The 13,502-nt window shown below is 39.2% G+C and overlaps 1 protein-coding gene across 2 annotated transcripts in view; it reads left to right on the forward strand.

Moving 5' to 3' along the window:
• The first annotated feature begins 202 nt into the window (after positions 1-202).
• Positions 203-13,502, forward strand: part of LOC122542210 (carnitine O-palmitoyltransferase 1, liver isoform-like) — a 99,562-nt gene continuing 86,262 nt past the window's right edge. For both annotated transcript variants that reach the window (XM_043679700.1, XM_043679702.1), the window contains exon 1: positions 203-439. The gene's annotated coding sequence lies outside the window, so the exon portion shown is untranslated. The remainder of the gene's footprint in view (positions 440-13,502) is intronic.

Here is a 13,502-nt window from a genome sequence, read left to right on the forward strand (position 1 = left end):
TTTAAACTCTACTTACACAGAGACACTGAACACCTCTTAGGCAGCCTGACTTACCTAACATCCCCCTCTATGCAATTTGTTTCATACACATCAACAAAAGGTTTCAATTGAGTTGCCTGTAGTAATCATGGTGTAGATAGCAAATAGTAAATCGTGTTGGTTCTTGAAGAGCTTTATGACAAATTAACAGAATTAAGACCAATCAAAAATAGGTAGAATGTAGCTACAGTTCGTCTTACATAAACTAACTGTCGAACGGCCTCCTGTTATTCTTCTTTAATTTTGATATTATGGTTTAAAACCTTTCAGTGCCTCTCAGGATACTTAACACTACTTGGGAGAATTCCGTTTCATGTGAATGGCAAAAAATCCCAGATGCCCCTCCTTTCCTTCACTTCCAGCAGGAATACGGAACTGAATATTTCCCCACTTGTGACAGGTAATGCTTCCATTCCTGATTACTGTCATGGTAGAATGCGCTGAGACGCAATCCTGTTCTCTGGAGTTCAGACTTCCATTGCTTTTTCCCTGTTCAGCTGTTGCAATCAAGTGAGGTGCATGCTGTTAATGCAGCAGTTTTGGGGAAAACTTGAATATTATGTAGCTAATTTTCCAGAATTGCAGTAAATCACTGACTATAAAAGTGCTTCTTTGCCTGTTGAATTCTTCGGGATGTCCTGCGATTGTGCAAGGTGCTTCTGTCTATTAACAGTGGTGATTTTGAGATATGAAAAATGTCACAAATAAATGCTTATAAATCCATATTGCTTTGAAATCCAAAATTATTTCACAGCCCGAAATGGTGGTTTTCTTGATTTATAATGCTCCTTTTTGCTTCATTCGTTTATTTTTTGATCATAGTTTATTTTAATAGGTGTAATCAAACAGTCCCTCTTGCTGTTTATCTGCCATGGTCTGTTGTTGTGGGTGATATCACGTCCAGTCCTTTTTCTGCGAGGTTGGTAAATGGGGTCCAAATCTATGTATGTTAATGGAATGCCCAGGAATTCCCTTACGTGCCTTTGTTTAGCCTGTCCCAGGATGGATGTATTGTCCCAGTTGAACAGATGTCCTTCTTTATTTGTGTGTATGGATACTAGTGATAGTTGGTTGTGTTTTTTTGGTGGCTAATTTAAGGTGGCACTGCTGGCTCAGTGGTTAGCACTGCTGGCTCAGTGGTAGGGACCTGGGTTTGATTCCAGCCTCTGGCAACTGTCTGTGTAGAGTTTGCACATTCCCCCTGTGTCTGTGTGGGGGCAATATAAACTAAATCTAACTATGTGGAGTTAGGTGAACTGACCATGCTAAATCACTCCTAGTGCTCAGGGATGTGTCAGTTGGGGCATTAGTCAGAGATAAGTATAGGTGATAGGGTAGGGGAGTGGTTCTGGGTGGGTTAGTCTTCGGAGGGTTGGTGTGGACTTGTTTCCACACTGCAGGGATTCTAATTGATGCACTGCCAATCACAGCTGACCTTAATATCAATATGAGGGAAATTTACTGGTAAATGTAGCATATCACATGTTGGCTAGAAAATCAGCTAGTTATAGAACTGGACAGAAGAGGGTACTGCAGGTGCTGGAGATTAGAGTCAAAATTAGTGGTGCTGGTGAAGGGCTTTTGCCTGAAAAGTCGATTTTCCTGCTGCTTGGATGCTATCTGACATGCTGTGCTTTTCCAGCACCACTCTAATCTTGACTAGTTACAGGACTATAAAAGGAGAAAGTAAATGGAGAGATTGGCAAAGCCTTTTTAATCACTGGACCCAGATGGGCATGGTGCCTTCTCAAACATAGACAAAACCCCTGAGTTTTGTCTATCAGGGGTTATGGGGTAATGGCAGGAAAGTGGAAGTGAGTATTACCAGATCAGCCATAATCATTGATTTGCGGGACAGACTTGATTGGCTAAAAGGCTTACTTATGCTCCTGCGTCTTATGGTTTGATGCTGATTTTTTAGTCTGACTATGTTCTAGGCCAGACCTAGATAGCATAAAGTTCATTTGTAGTCTGTTAGCATTAGAATTTAGCATATGGTCATCAATAGCATATCACATGACTTGGATGGGAAAAGATAGCTGAGAGATGAAGACATTTTTTTCATTAACCTGTCTGGGCATACTTTGGCACATCTTCAGGGCAAATGGGACTTGGAGCTGAACTTGAACCCTCAGGCCTATAGATCTGAACACTGATTTATAGAGTTTGACGCAATGCTGTTTCACTTCATGCATCTCAAACGCTCATCATCTGTATCTTTAAGCACCATTTCCTCAACTTTTGCTGTCAACTTCACAGATTTTTGTATGTGTAACTCCAGTTATGTGTTTCCTGTACTTTAAAATTATGCTATTTAGTTTATATTGCCCTCTTTATTCAAAACATATCATTCCACAGTTCTCTGCATCACATTTCTTCTGACATGTTTTGTACATTTCAACAGTCTAAGCCCTCTTGATTTCTTTTTTAAAATATTAACTTGTGGGATATGCTGTTGGCAAGGTCAACATTTATTTCCAATTCCTAATTGCTCTGGAAGTGGTGGTGGTGAGCTGTGCTTTAGAACTGCTATAGTCTATGTGGTGTGGGTGTACACAGTGCTGGTCAGCAGGAGTGCCAGGATCTTGGAGAAAGTGAAGACTGTAGATGCTGGAGATTAGAGTTGGGAATGTAGTGCTGGAAAAACACAACCGGTCAGGCAGCATCCAAGGAGCAGGAGAATTGCTGTTTTGGATGTAAGCCCTTCATCAGGAATTCTCTCTGAAGAGCTTATGCCTGAAACGTCGATTCTCCTGCTCCTCAGATGCTGCTTGACCTGCTGTGCTTCACCAGCACCATGCTCATGTGCCAGGATCTTGTCCAGTGATGGTAAGAACAGTGGTATAGTTCTGGATCAGGCTTTGTGATATGGAGGCGAACCTGCAGATAGTGGTGTTCCTGTGCATCAGCTGCCTTTGTCCTTCTAAGTGCTAGAAGTTTCAGTTTTCAAAAATCTTGTTTAAGAAGCCTTGGTGAATTATTGCAATGCATCTTGTAGATGGTACACACCACTGCCACTGTGCATCATTGTTGCAGTGAGTGATGTTGAAGGTGTTCGATGAGGTGCCACTCAAGCGGGCTGTTTTATCCTGGATGGTTTTGATCACCTCGATTGTTATTGGAGCTGCACTCATCCAGGCAAGCAGGGAGATTTCCATCACACTCCTGATGTGTCTCTTGTAGACAGGCTTTGAGTAAGGTGAGCTATTGCAGAATTTCCAGCATTTGACAGCCACAGTATTTATGCACTGGTTTAGTTCATTGTCCGGTAACCCCACACAATGTAGATATTGGAAGGTTCAGTATTGGTAATGCAATTGAATGTCAAGGGATAATGGTTAGTCTCTATTTTTGAAGAGCCTAATTCAATATCTGAGAAATTGCTGATGATACGGAGTGTATTGAGCAGTCATCAGTGAACATTCACACCTCAGTTCTTATGATAGAGGGAAGGGCATTAATGCAGCAACTGAAGATGTTTGTGCCTAGGACATTACCTTGAGGAATTCCTGCAGTGATATCCTGTAGGTAAGATGATTGACACCCAGCAACAATAACTATTTTCCTTTGCTTGGTATGACTCAGTGGAGAGTTTTCCTCTGATTCTCAGTTTTGCAAAGGGTTCTTGATGCCACATGCATATACTGATCTATGAGGTTACACATCTTGGTTAAAAACAATTCTGCTTCTGATGGCTACAGTGCCTCGCGGATGACCAGTTTTAAGTTGCTAGGTCCTTTGAAACCTGTCCCACACAGCACCGTGATCATGCTAGACACCACGACAGAGTATCCTACTATCCTCTTCATTACGTTTCCAAGTTCTGAGCCACAAAACTTAGATAATTATGATATATCAAAAACAGTAGTGGTCCCAGCATTGGCATTTAGAGTACCACTGCTTACACTCCAGTCTGAAAAACAACCCTTCATCACAATTTTAAGACTTCAAATGTGCTGAGTCTATCATGGGACACATTATTGGATGCCTTTTACAGTGTTGATGTTATCAGTATCTCTGCTGTAGTGTAAATGCAATGATTTGTGTGCACAAATCCCACTTTACAGACTTGAGCACAAGAAACACAGTGCAGACTTCGCAAAGCATTTTGTAGTCCCTGCTATAATGCAAGAATCACAGCTGCCAATTTGTGCATATCATGTTTCCAAAAATTACAATGAAACAAATGAATGAATCATCTGTTTTATTGACGTTAGTTGCGATATAGATATTTGCTACAGCTCAGAGGAGAATTCTCCAACTCTTCTCCATATAGTGATGCAAGATACAAAACAGAAATTTCTGGAAAAATTCAGTTGGTCTGGCAGCATCTGGAGAGAAAGCAGAGTTAAAGCTGTTCTGAGTAAGTCACTGGACTTGAAATGTTAACTTTTCTGTTCACAAATGTTGTCAGACCTGAGTTTTTTCAGCACTCTTTTTCTTTGATTTCTAGCATCTGCAGTTTGTTTTTGGTTTGTTGTTAGATGTAAAAGACCGAATAACACTATTTGAGAAGTGCTTTGTTTAAGGAATCATTTGGAAAAACTGCATTTCAGTATTATATTGAAGTATCAGGTTATTTACAACATTCTGACTTAGCTGGAGTGTTATCATGAGCCAAGGCTCCTATCTGAGTGAGAGTGCTCATGGTATTTTGTTGTCTCTTGTTTAAACATTAAATTCAATTTCACAATTTGTCATGGTGGAATTTGAACTTGTGTTGTTGATCTTTATGTTGCTAGCCCAGGCCTGCAATGTCAATAGGAGAAGGTACTGAACCAGTATTGTTGTTGAACCCCCTTTATAGGGGAGTGTTATGAGCATGTGAAGTAGGCGAGCTTATATTGTGAATTGATTGTTAGGCTTGCTAAAGTGAATGCTTGCGATGCCTCAAAGGAGATACCAATAGTTTGGCAAAAAGTTTTTAAAAATTCATTCATGGGACAAGGACATCACTAGCTCGGCCAGCATTTAGAGTCCGTCCTAATTGTACAGAAGACGGTTGAGAGTCAATGACATTGCTATGTTTCTGTATTCACATGTAGACCAGATCAAGTAAGGAAAGCAGTTTCCTTCTCTGAAGGATATTAGTAGGCCAGGTGAGTGTTTTTTTCCTGACAATCAACAATGGATTTATGATCATGAGACTTTTTATTCCAGATTTTTATTTAATTCAAATTTTACCATTTGCTGTGGCGAGGTTTGAACCTGGATGCCCAGAATATTCCCTAGGTCTCTGGATTAACAGCCCAGCAATAATACCACTAGGCCATTACATCCCCATCTGTTCTTGGCACCACAACTAGATGAGCCAAAGAGAAAGGCATTAACAACCAAGGAGTGCAAAATATTTGTGCCCAATAGAACCATTTTGCATGACAGATTTATAAAACCAATAAGTTTTGTGTCGCTTGTTATCTTGGACAGCATTATTGAGCCTTGGTTCCACAGAAACTTAGTTTTGATAGAGTTAACACTAGGTGCTGCACTGACAGTTTTGAGGCACCTTCACATTGTTATTTAAGTGGTCTGAGCAGTTTCCCTCAATGATGTTGACAAGTGCTTTTGGACAAGATATTAAACTGAATCTCATTCTCTATCTGTTAGAGTGCATATAAAATAGCCCATGGCACTATTTCAATGAGTGGGGGCGTTTTCCCTTGTTGGAGAAAGTGAGGACTGCAGATGCTGTAGATCAGAGCTGAAAATGTGTTGCTGGAAAAGCGCAGCAGGTCAGGCAGCATCCAGGGAACAGGAGAATCGACGTTTCGGGCATAAGCCCTTCTTCAGGAATGAGGAAAGTTTGTCCAGCAGGCTAAGATAAAAGGTAGGGAGGAGGGACTTGGGGGAGGGGCGTCAGAAATGTGATAGGTGGAAAGAGGTCGCAGTTACACCAACATTAACAAGAGTCAAGTGGTTTAGCAAAATCGTTGCCAAATCCATTTGATTGATGAGACATCTAATCTTCCGATCAGTGTTTTACTCACTAATTGATCGGCTGTGGAAATCCAGCGACTTGTCAGAATTGTGTGCATGTCACCTCTTTAAGAGTCACTGATTGGCCGTGATGAATTTCTCTCCTATCCCCTGGGATCTGACTAATAGCCCATCGACCATTTAATTAACAGGCAGTGAATTAGCAGCTCATCCTCTCTGACTGATGGTGAGTTGGAAAGGTCGTCACCAGTTAAAGGTGAAGGTGGACAAGGGCTGACCCTTTCTGGGGAGCTGTCTGTGCTCAATAACAAGGCTTCTGGCTGGAAAATTCATGAATGGAAATTCACACCCCCACCTCCTGTTTACCCTTTCTCCTGCCCCCATCGCCATGCCAGCCCCACTTTGTCTTAGAGTCATACAGCACAGAAGCAGACCTTTCGATTCAACTGCTCCATGCCGACTAAGTTTCCCAAGCTAAATTAGTCCCATTACCCTCTAAACCTTTTCTATTCATTTACCTATCCAAATGTTTCTCAAATGTTGTAACTGTACCCGACTCTATCACTTCCTTTGACAGTTCATTCCACAGGAGAAAATGAGGTCTGCAAGTCCCTCCTCCCTACCTTTTATCTTAGCCTGCTGGACAAACTTTCCTCATTCCTGAAGAAGGGCTTATGCCCGAAACGTCGATTCTCCTGTTCCCTGGATGCTGCCTGACCTGCGCTTTTCCAGCATCGCATTTTCAGCAGTTTTCCCTTGTTCCTTGGCCAATACTTGATTTAATTTCGAAAACAGAATATCTGTTTTAGAGAGTTTAGGGGTGTGCATTTCACAAATTAACTGCTGCTTTTCCTACAGTGCAACACTAATGAGATTTCAGGAAGTACTTCTTTAGAGTATTTTTTCACATCCAGTTTGGGCATGGGAAAGTAGTGGGATGTTAATAACACCTTCGGGTGTGATGAAACAGACCCAATTTTGGCTGTCCCAAGCACTTTCACCTGTAATGTGAGAGCAACGAATTGGAGTTGACATAAATGCTCTTTTAAAAGTGGGTTAGTTCTATATAAGTTTGTAATCAGAAGTTTTTAAAAATGCCTCACTCTTGAAAGTTGAAGGAAAGAGGCTTAAAGTGTTAATGAGAGTTTAAAATGTCTGCTGGACTACATTGAGTGACAGGCCGACTGGTGCAGTTTAGGAAAAATACATTCATATCTGTTCTAGCAGTTTCAATAGAGGTTCCTTGTTAAAATTCTAAAAGAACCTTTATTATGTCATTATAAACATTTGCTTAAGTTTCAAAAACTACACTTTTCAGCTGGGGTTTCTGAGTTCACAGTTTGGGCAACTTGGAGTTAAAGGATTATCTTTTGCAGGGTCTGAATGAAAATTTTATTTTTCTAAGAAATTGAACACTTGAATTGTAAAGCTTTGAATAAATTACACGAATGGGAATTTTTAAAATCATGAATAAATCCTAGATTAGATTTTTAAAAGTTTAGTTTTCCTTATCACTTTGAACTGCTCCTCTTGCTAGAGAAAATGCAGCCCTTAGTCTTTCACCTAGAGCTCTGAGAAATAAATGTAATACCACCACCACACTATATTTGTAAAAGTTCAAATGTAAGGACAGGAAAGGCCAACAGATGCACCAGGTCATGGTGCAGCTGGATTTCTTGATCCTCAATGTCCCTTAGCCACCAGCAGTTGTTTTATCTGGGAAAGTCAAAAACTTGTCAGTTTGAGGGAAAGGATCACTAAAATTTCTTTGATTCTTGAGCAATCAAACTGAGTTCCAGGAGATCATGGTGACCGTAAAATGAATTGCACAATACTTATTATTTATACGTTGTGATTTTAGCCATAGCACTTGCTCATTCTTCTCCCTTTCAAATCCATATCTGCTGTATGAGTAGGCAATTTGTTCCAATGGTTGAGTACTGTCAACAAAAATAAACTTAACATCATGTATCTTGCTCCTTTCTAACCTTATTCATATACACAGTTTAATCCCCTTGGTAAAGACAGGCAACATCTATACTTTTCTTGGTTAAAACATACCCAACTCTTGATTTTTTTAAGCTAGATATTAATATAATGGCTTTTTCTCATGAGGGTCTCTAAAATCACCCACAAGAGGGAATAAAAACAAAAACCAATATTATAGATGAGGCTTTCCAAGATTTGTAGAAGTACAATATTGCGATTTTTGTATCGGATCGTCATACCATTCGAACATACTTGATGCTTTGCTATTGCCTTGTACTTCTTGAGAACCTAAGGACATTAATATAAGTTTTGCATCTGGCTACTTCCCTACTCAACAATTTTGAGTTTGAAATCTTTACTGCATAATACACATTTGGCATTAGCTGTATTCATATCCTGAACAGCATTTATTCCCTCTGATAACCGCTTCATTTCCCCCATCAAATCTGTTCGCATTCATTCACAATCATGATACATGCACAAGTGTTTCTATTGTCAATGAATTACTGACACCATAATCCAGGTCACTAATAAATGTTGTCCAGACCATTGGTTCAGAGACCAAATGCTGCAGTTCCTGATGCAGAAATACAGCCTTTAACAACAATTTTTTCTATTTACGTGCATGCAATCAATTCGTTATTCAATACAAGATCCACTTGCACAGGATTCACATTTCATTAGCCGCATGTTTCATATATGAAAGAAAGAACTGAATGGTAGAAAATAAGTTGATTTAGGAAGGTGAAACAGTGTTTTGAAAAACCAAGGATTGCTGATGGATCACTGCGGTTTTTAAAAATAAGTAACCCGAAACTCATTGTAAGTGCTATTTATACAGCTGCTCGTTCAAGCAGTAGTGGATTTTATTTTACGGTTGAGCTGTAACCAAAGGTTGTGAAGATTCAGCCAGCAACAAGTAGCTGATTGGTCAGTGGGCTAGTCATGAGTTCCTGATGACAAAGGTCTTCTGCTTGTCAACATTGTGATTGGTTTCCAGGTGGCTGGACAGCTTGGTAATGTGAAAAAGATGGTGAGAAGTCATCAGATCTGCACAGGCTCAGAAGCTATCTCTGTTCCTTATAGTACAAATCATTTTATTAAATCCACGTTTTATTTCCTATTCACTTCTTTGTCACTTTCTTTTGTGATTAATCTGTTGAGACATGCTGTGACACATTTCTGGAGTAGGTGGGACTTGAATGACCTGTATCATCCAGTGGCCCAGAGGGAGGAACTCTATCACTACATGACAAGTGCTCTCTGAGAGTTTGTAAACTGCTCAAACTCTGGCAGCAGCAGGGTTTAAACAATCCCTCCACTGAGACTAGAACCTGAATCCAGAATTTCAAACCACTCGGCCTCATGTTGATTATATTTTCTAACAACCTGTTCAGAGATGATATGAAGCACCTCCGGAGCAGGTGGCTCTTGAATCTGGGCTTCTGGCTTAGAGGTAGGGATACTAGCACAGCACCACAAGAATTCTTATGTTTCTAGTTTCATCTTAAATGCATCTACATGACTATAGTTGAAAGAGTAATGCCTAAATTAGGTGAACCCAGTGTGGATAGGAGCCGTTCTTTGCACAGGTCTTAAAAGGATAGAAAATCACTTAGTATTTCTGTTCCAGATCTCTCTTCAGTAATTCCTTCTGCGTGATTCTCCTGCTTCAGCAATCAGTGAGTACAATGTAGATCTTTGTGTACCTGATGACATTCAACAGTTGGGCTTCGATTAATATAATGATGGACTACTGACAACTGCGAAATGATATTCCTTGATGAAAAACGGGGATATTTGTTAAAGGCAAAGGCTGAGTCATTGTCACATTGTTGTGTTGACAGTCTGCTCATGGTGGAAAAATACATCTGTAATTGGGTGTAATTGAACCTTTCGCCTTATTGATATGTAGTGTTGAAGGCATTTGCTCATATCATATTCAATTTTTATTTGTTCACCCTATAGCATATCATTGCACAGAGTTTTCAGCAGTGTTTTCATTTGCTATAGGAGGGAAGGCAGTTATAAAGTATCTTCTATAATGGCCCACAAATGTAAGGTCAGGGAAATATGTTCAGCTTTTCATGACTGTCAGATAATTACCTTAGTACACACTGGATTATACAATCTACAAGAGACTGAAACAACTCACTCAAGGTTCCTTCAAAAGCAGCATCCCAAACTACAGCCTCTATTAACCAGAAGGACAAACCGATGCATGAGAACACCTACTGTATTTCCCTCCATACCTCACACCATCCTGACTTGGAACTATATTGCAATTCCTTCACTCACTGGGTTTAAAATCCTGGAACTTTCTTCTAACAGCACTGAGAGTGTAGCTACTTTGAATGGAGACAGCAGTTCAAGAAGGCAACATGCTATCACTTAGAAATTGGCAATAAATACTGGCCTTGCCTGAAATATCCACATACCAAATATAAGTAAAATAAAACTTAGGATTTCCAGCAACTGATATCATTTTCAGTTCTGGGTGGACCTATCCCTGAAGGTTTTATTGCAAACAGCTCTGAAATGCTCTCAGTTGGTCATCTGACATGTTCAGCCTCATGACACACCATCTTCCTACACCAGTTGGGTATTGAATGCCCTCTTTAGATTTAAACCAAAGAGGTGATTCTTCACTGCCTATTTTAAAAAAATACTATTTTAATATGTTAATTTTTTTCCTCTGATTGCTCACAGCAGTGTCTGACAGATTGAACTTGAATTTCTGGAGATGACCCAAACAATCCAGCTGGATAAAAAGTCTATGGCAAATGCAAGTTATTGTAGCGAGTTGTTTGGTGTCACTTATTTGAGAAAAGGAGATTTTAAAAATTAGCATGCCTTGCAGATAAATGCAGTTCCTAGTGAGTGATATTGATCTCAGAAATTCCAGCTTTGACAGTTGGTAGATTCATGGAAACTTGCAGCTCAAAAGGACATATAGCCCATCCAGTATGTGCTGATACTATAAATGAGTGGTCAGCTTAGTCCCATTTCACTGCATTTGTTTGTAAATCTTAAAGTTCCTCACTCTCAAGAACTTGCCTAAATGTTTTAAAAAATTATTTACAGAATCAGTTTCCACCTTTTTGGGTAGAGTTCAGCTTGGTAGCTCAAAACACTTCTTTTTCTGATTTTCACAATCACTTAAAATCCTTGACTTCCCCTCTGACTCATACAATAGAGTTTTTAAGGAATCATTTTTCTATAAAAATCTCTCACCATCTTAAACTTGCATTAGATCACCTCTTAACCTTCGTTTATTGGAGAATAGGCTGAAGCTTTCAAACCTCTCCTTGAATTGAAGTTTATCCTGGTAAAACTCCCCTGTACTCTTTCTAATACTTTTTCAGCTTTCTGAAATGTGGCAGTATGAAAGAATCGTCTACAATACTCTAGTTGAGGCCTAACCAGTGATGTGTAAAGTTTATATAATCATGACATAGTTACAACACACAAGGATGCCCTTTGTCTCATTGTGGGCATTGGTTCTCCGAAGATGTGCCCCTCCTCTGCCTTTTCCCTTCAACTCTGAAATATTTTCTTTTCAATTAGTTGTGTAATTCCCATTTGAAAGCCTCGTTTGACTCCACTATAATTTAAGATTGTGTATTCTTGCTAATCACTTGCTACGTTTTGTTTTATTCATTTATGTTGTTGGCTGGCCAGCATTTATTACCCATCCTTAGTTGCCCTTGGTGGTGAGTTGCCTTGTTGAACTGCTGCAGTCCACCTGCTGTGGGTTGACTCACAATGCCATGAGGGAGAGAATTCCAGGATTTTGACCAAGTGAAAGGTTTGGTTCTTTTGCCATTGATCTTAATACTATTCCGTCTGATTCTCAATCCTTTCACCAGCAGGGACACTTTCCCCACTACACTATCCAGACCCTTCATAATTTGAATAACTGTATCAAATCCCCTCTCACTTCTTCTCCAAGGAGAACAGTCCTAACTTTCCAAATATTTCTGCTTAACTGATATTCCCCATCTCTGAAACTAATCTTATTCATATCTGCTCTACCCTTATAATTCCTTTACATCTGTGTGCCACCTGTGTAACTGGACTCTACCCCAGTTGGAGCCATGCTGTTATTTTCTTGAAATTTAACATAGTTTTCTTGCTTTTGTACTGATAGAACCCAAGGGATAAAACCACTTCTGGCACTTGTTTTGATTTGTGGACAAATACATAGAGAAGTCTCTGTTCCTACGGCCTTTAAGTATTTTATTCCTTGTTTTATATTTACGTTTTGTCATCTTCCTGGTAAGATAACTATTTCCCACTACTTTGCATTTAAATATTGTCTAGCTCTTAACTGCACATTCTGCCAACTGTGTCCATTTAAAGTTCTATACTATGTTCCTCACGGTTCAGTAATTTCTGACTCTGCTTTTAATCTCCATTTTTCTGTTTATTAGCACAAGTAACCCATGTGCTTCATAAACCACATTCTCATCTTGTCCTTAAGGGATTTGTGGATATAAATCCTGAAATCTGTTTTTTATATATAGTTAGTAGAACTGACTAGAATTGGGAGTACTGTTACTGCTAACCTCTGCTTGGAAGAAGTGTGCACAAAGATGAGGATCAGATTGAACTCAGCTGTGGTGTTCTGCGTAATGGAATTGCCTACTAACACTATCCAGGCTGAGACACCAAATACAGTACAACAAATCAGTTGTCAGTGCAACTCTTGCAAGTTGAAAACAGGCAAAACAAAACTAGCTGATTTGTACTGGGAAATCTGATAACATTTCAGGTTTTATCATTACTCTGGAGATCTGAGGTATTGCAAATCAACTTTTGTCTTTCTGTCAAAAAGAATAGTTTAGTTTTAATTGTTTTAATGTTAAGTGGCTCCATGGTGCCATTAATAAATTAATGCACTTGCTATTTTGAGATTAATTTATTTATATTGCTAATAGACTGACTTTTTTCAAACAATGACTTTTTGGAAGCAGTTGCAGTTTTTGGTTAATACTATTATATTCTTCCAAAATTATTACTGGCACAAAATATTGGAAAATTTGTTGTAATAAAGGATGGACTTGTAAAATATGAACCTTTTTTCCCTCAACATGCTAAAATACTTGCCATGTGTTTCCAGCATTTTCCGATTTTGTTTCCAGATTTTCTGTACAGTTTCACTGTCCCAATTCTGATTTGTGCAAGCCTCCACTTTGTACAGAATGATACTGATGCAGTGATTCCAACAGTTCAAATGGTTTAAATCTGTAAAAGAAAGAGAGATTAATTTACCATAAATTTAAGTGCAAGTCTTGTTTCACATTCCTACCATCCCTCCTCTTTCTTGATGCTTGAGTTACACTTTAAGCAGTGAGGGTGCTGACTTCAAGCCAACTTGCTAAGCTTGTCTGTTAAGAACCGGTTGTATTAACTATTTATAATTTGACTGGTTATTTACTGTGCTATTCTGCACTTATTGAAGGCAGCAACAACCACTGGGTAAGAGAAAATCACCTACCTATGCAGATTCATCACTCTTTAAAACTACAGAATAT

This window comes from Chiloscyllium plagiosum, chromosome 39 (assembly GCF_004010195.1).
Source record: "Chiloscyllium plagiosum isolate BGI_BamShark_2017 chromosome 39, ASM401019v2, whole genome shotgun sequence".
Classification (NCBI taxonomy): domain Eukaryota; kingdom Metazoa; phylum Chordata; class Chondrichthyes; order Orectolobiformes; family Hemiscylliidae; genus Chiloscyllium; species Chiloscyllium plagiosum.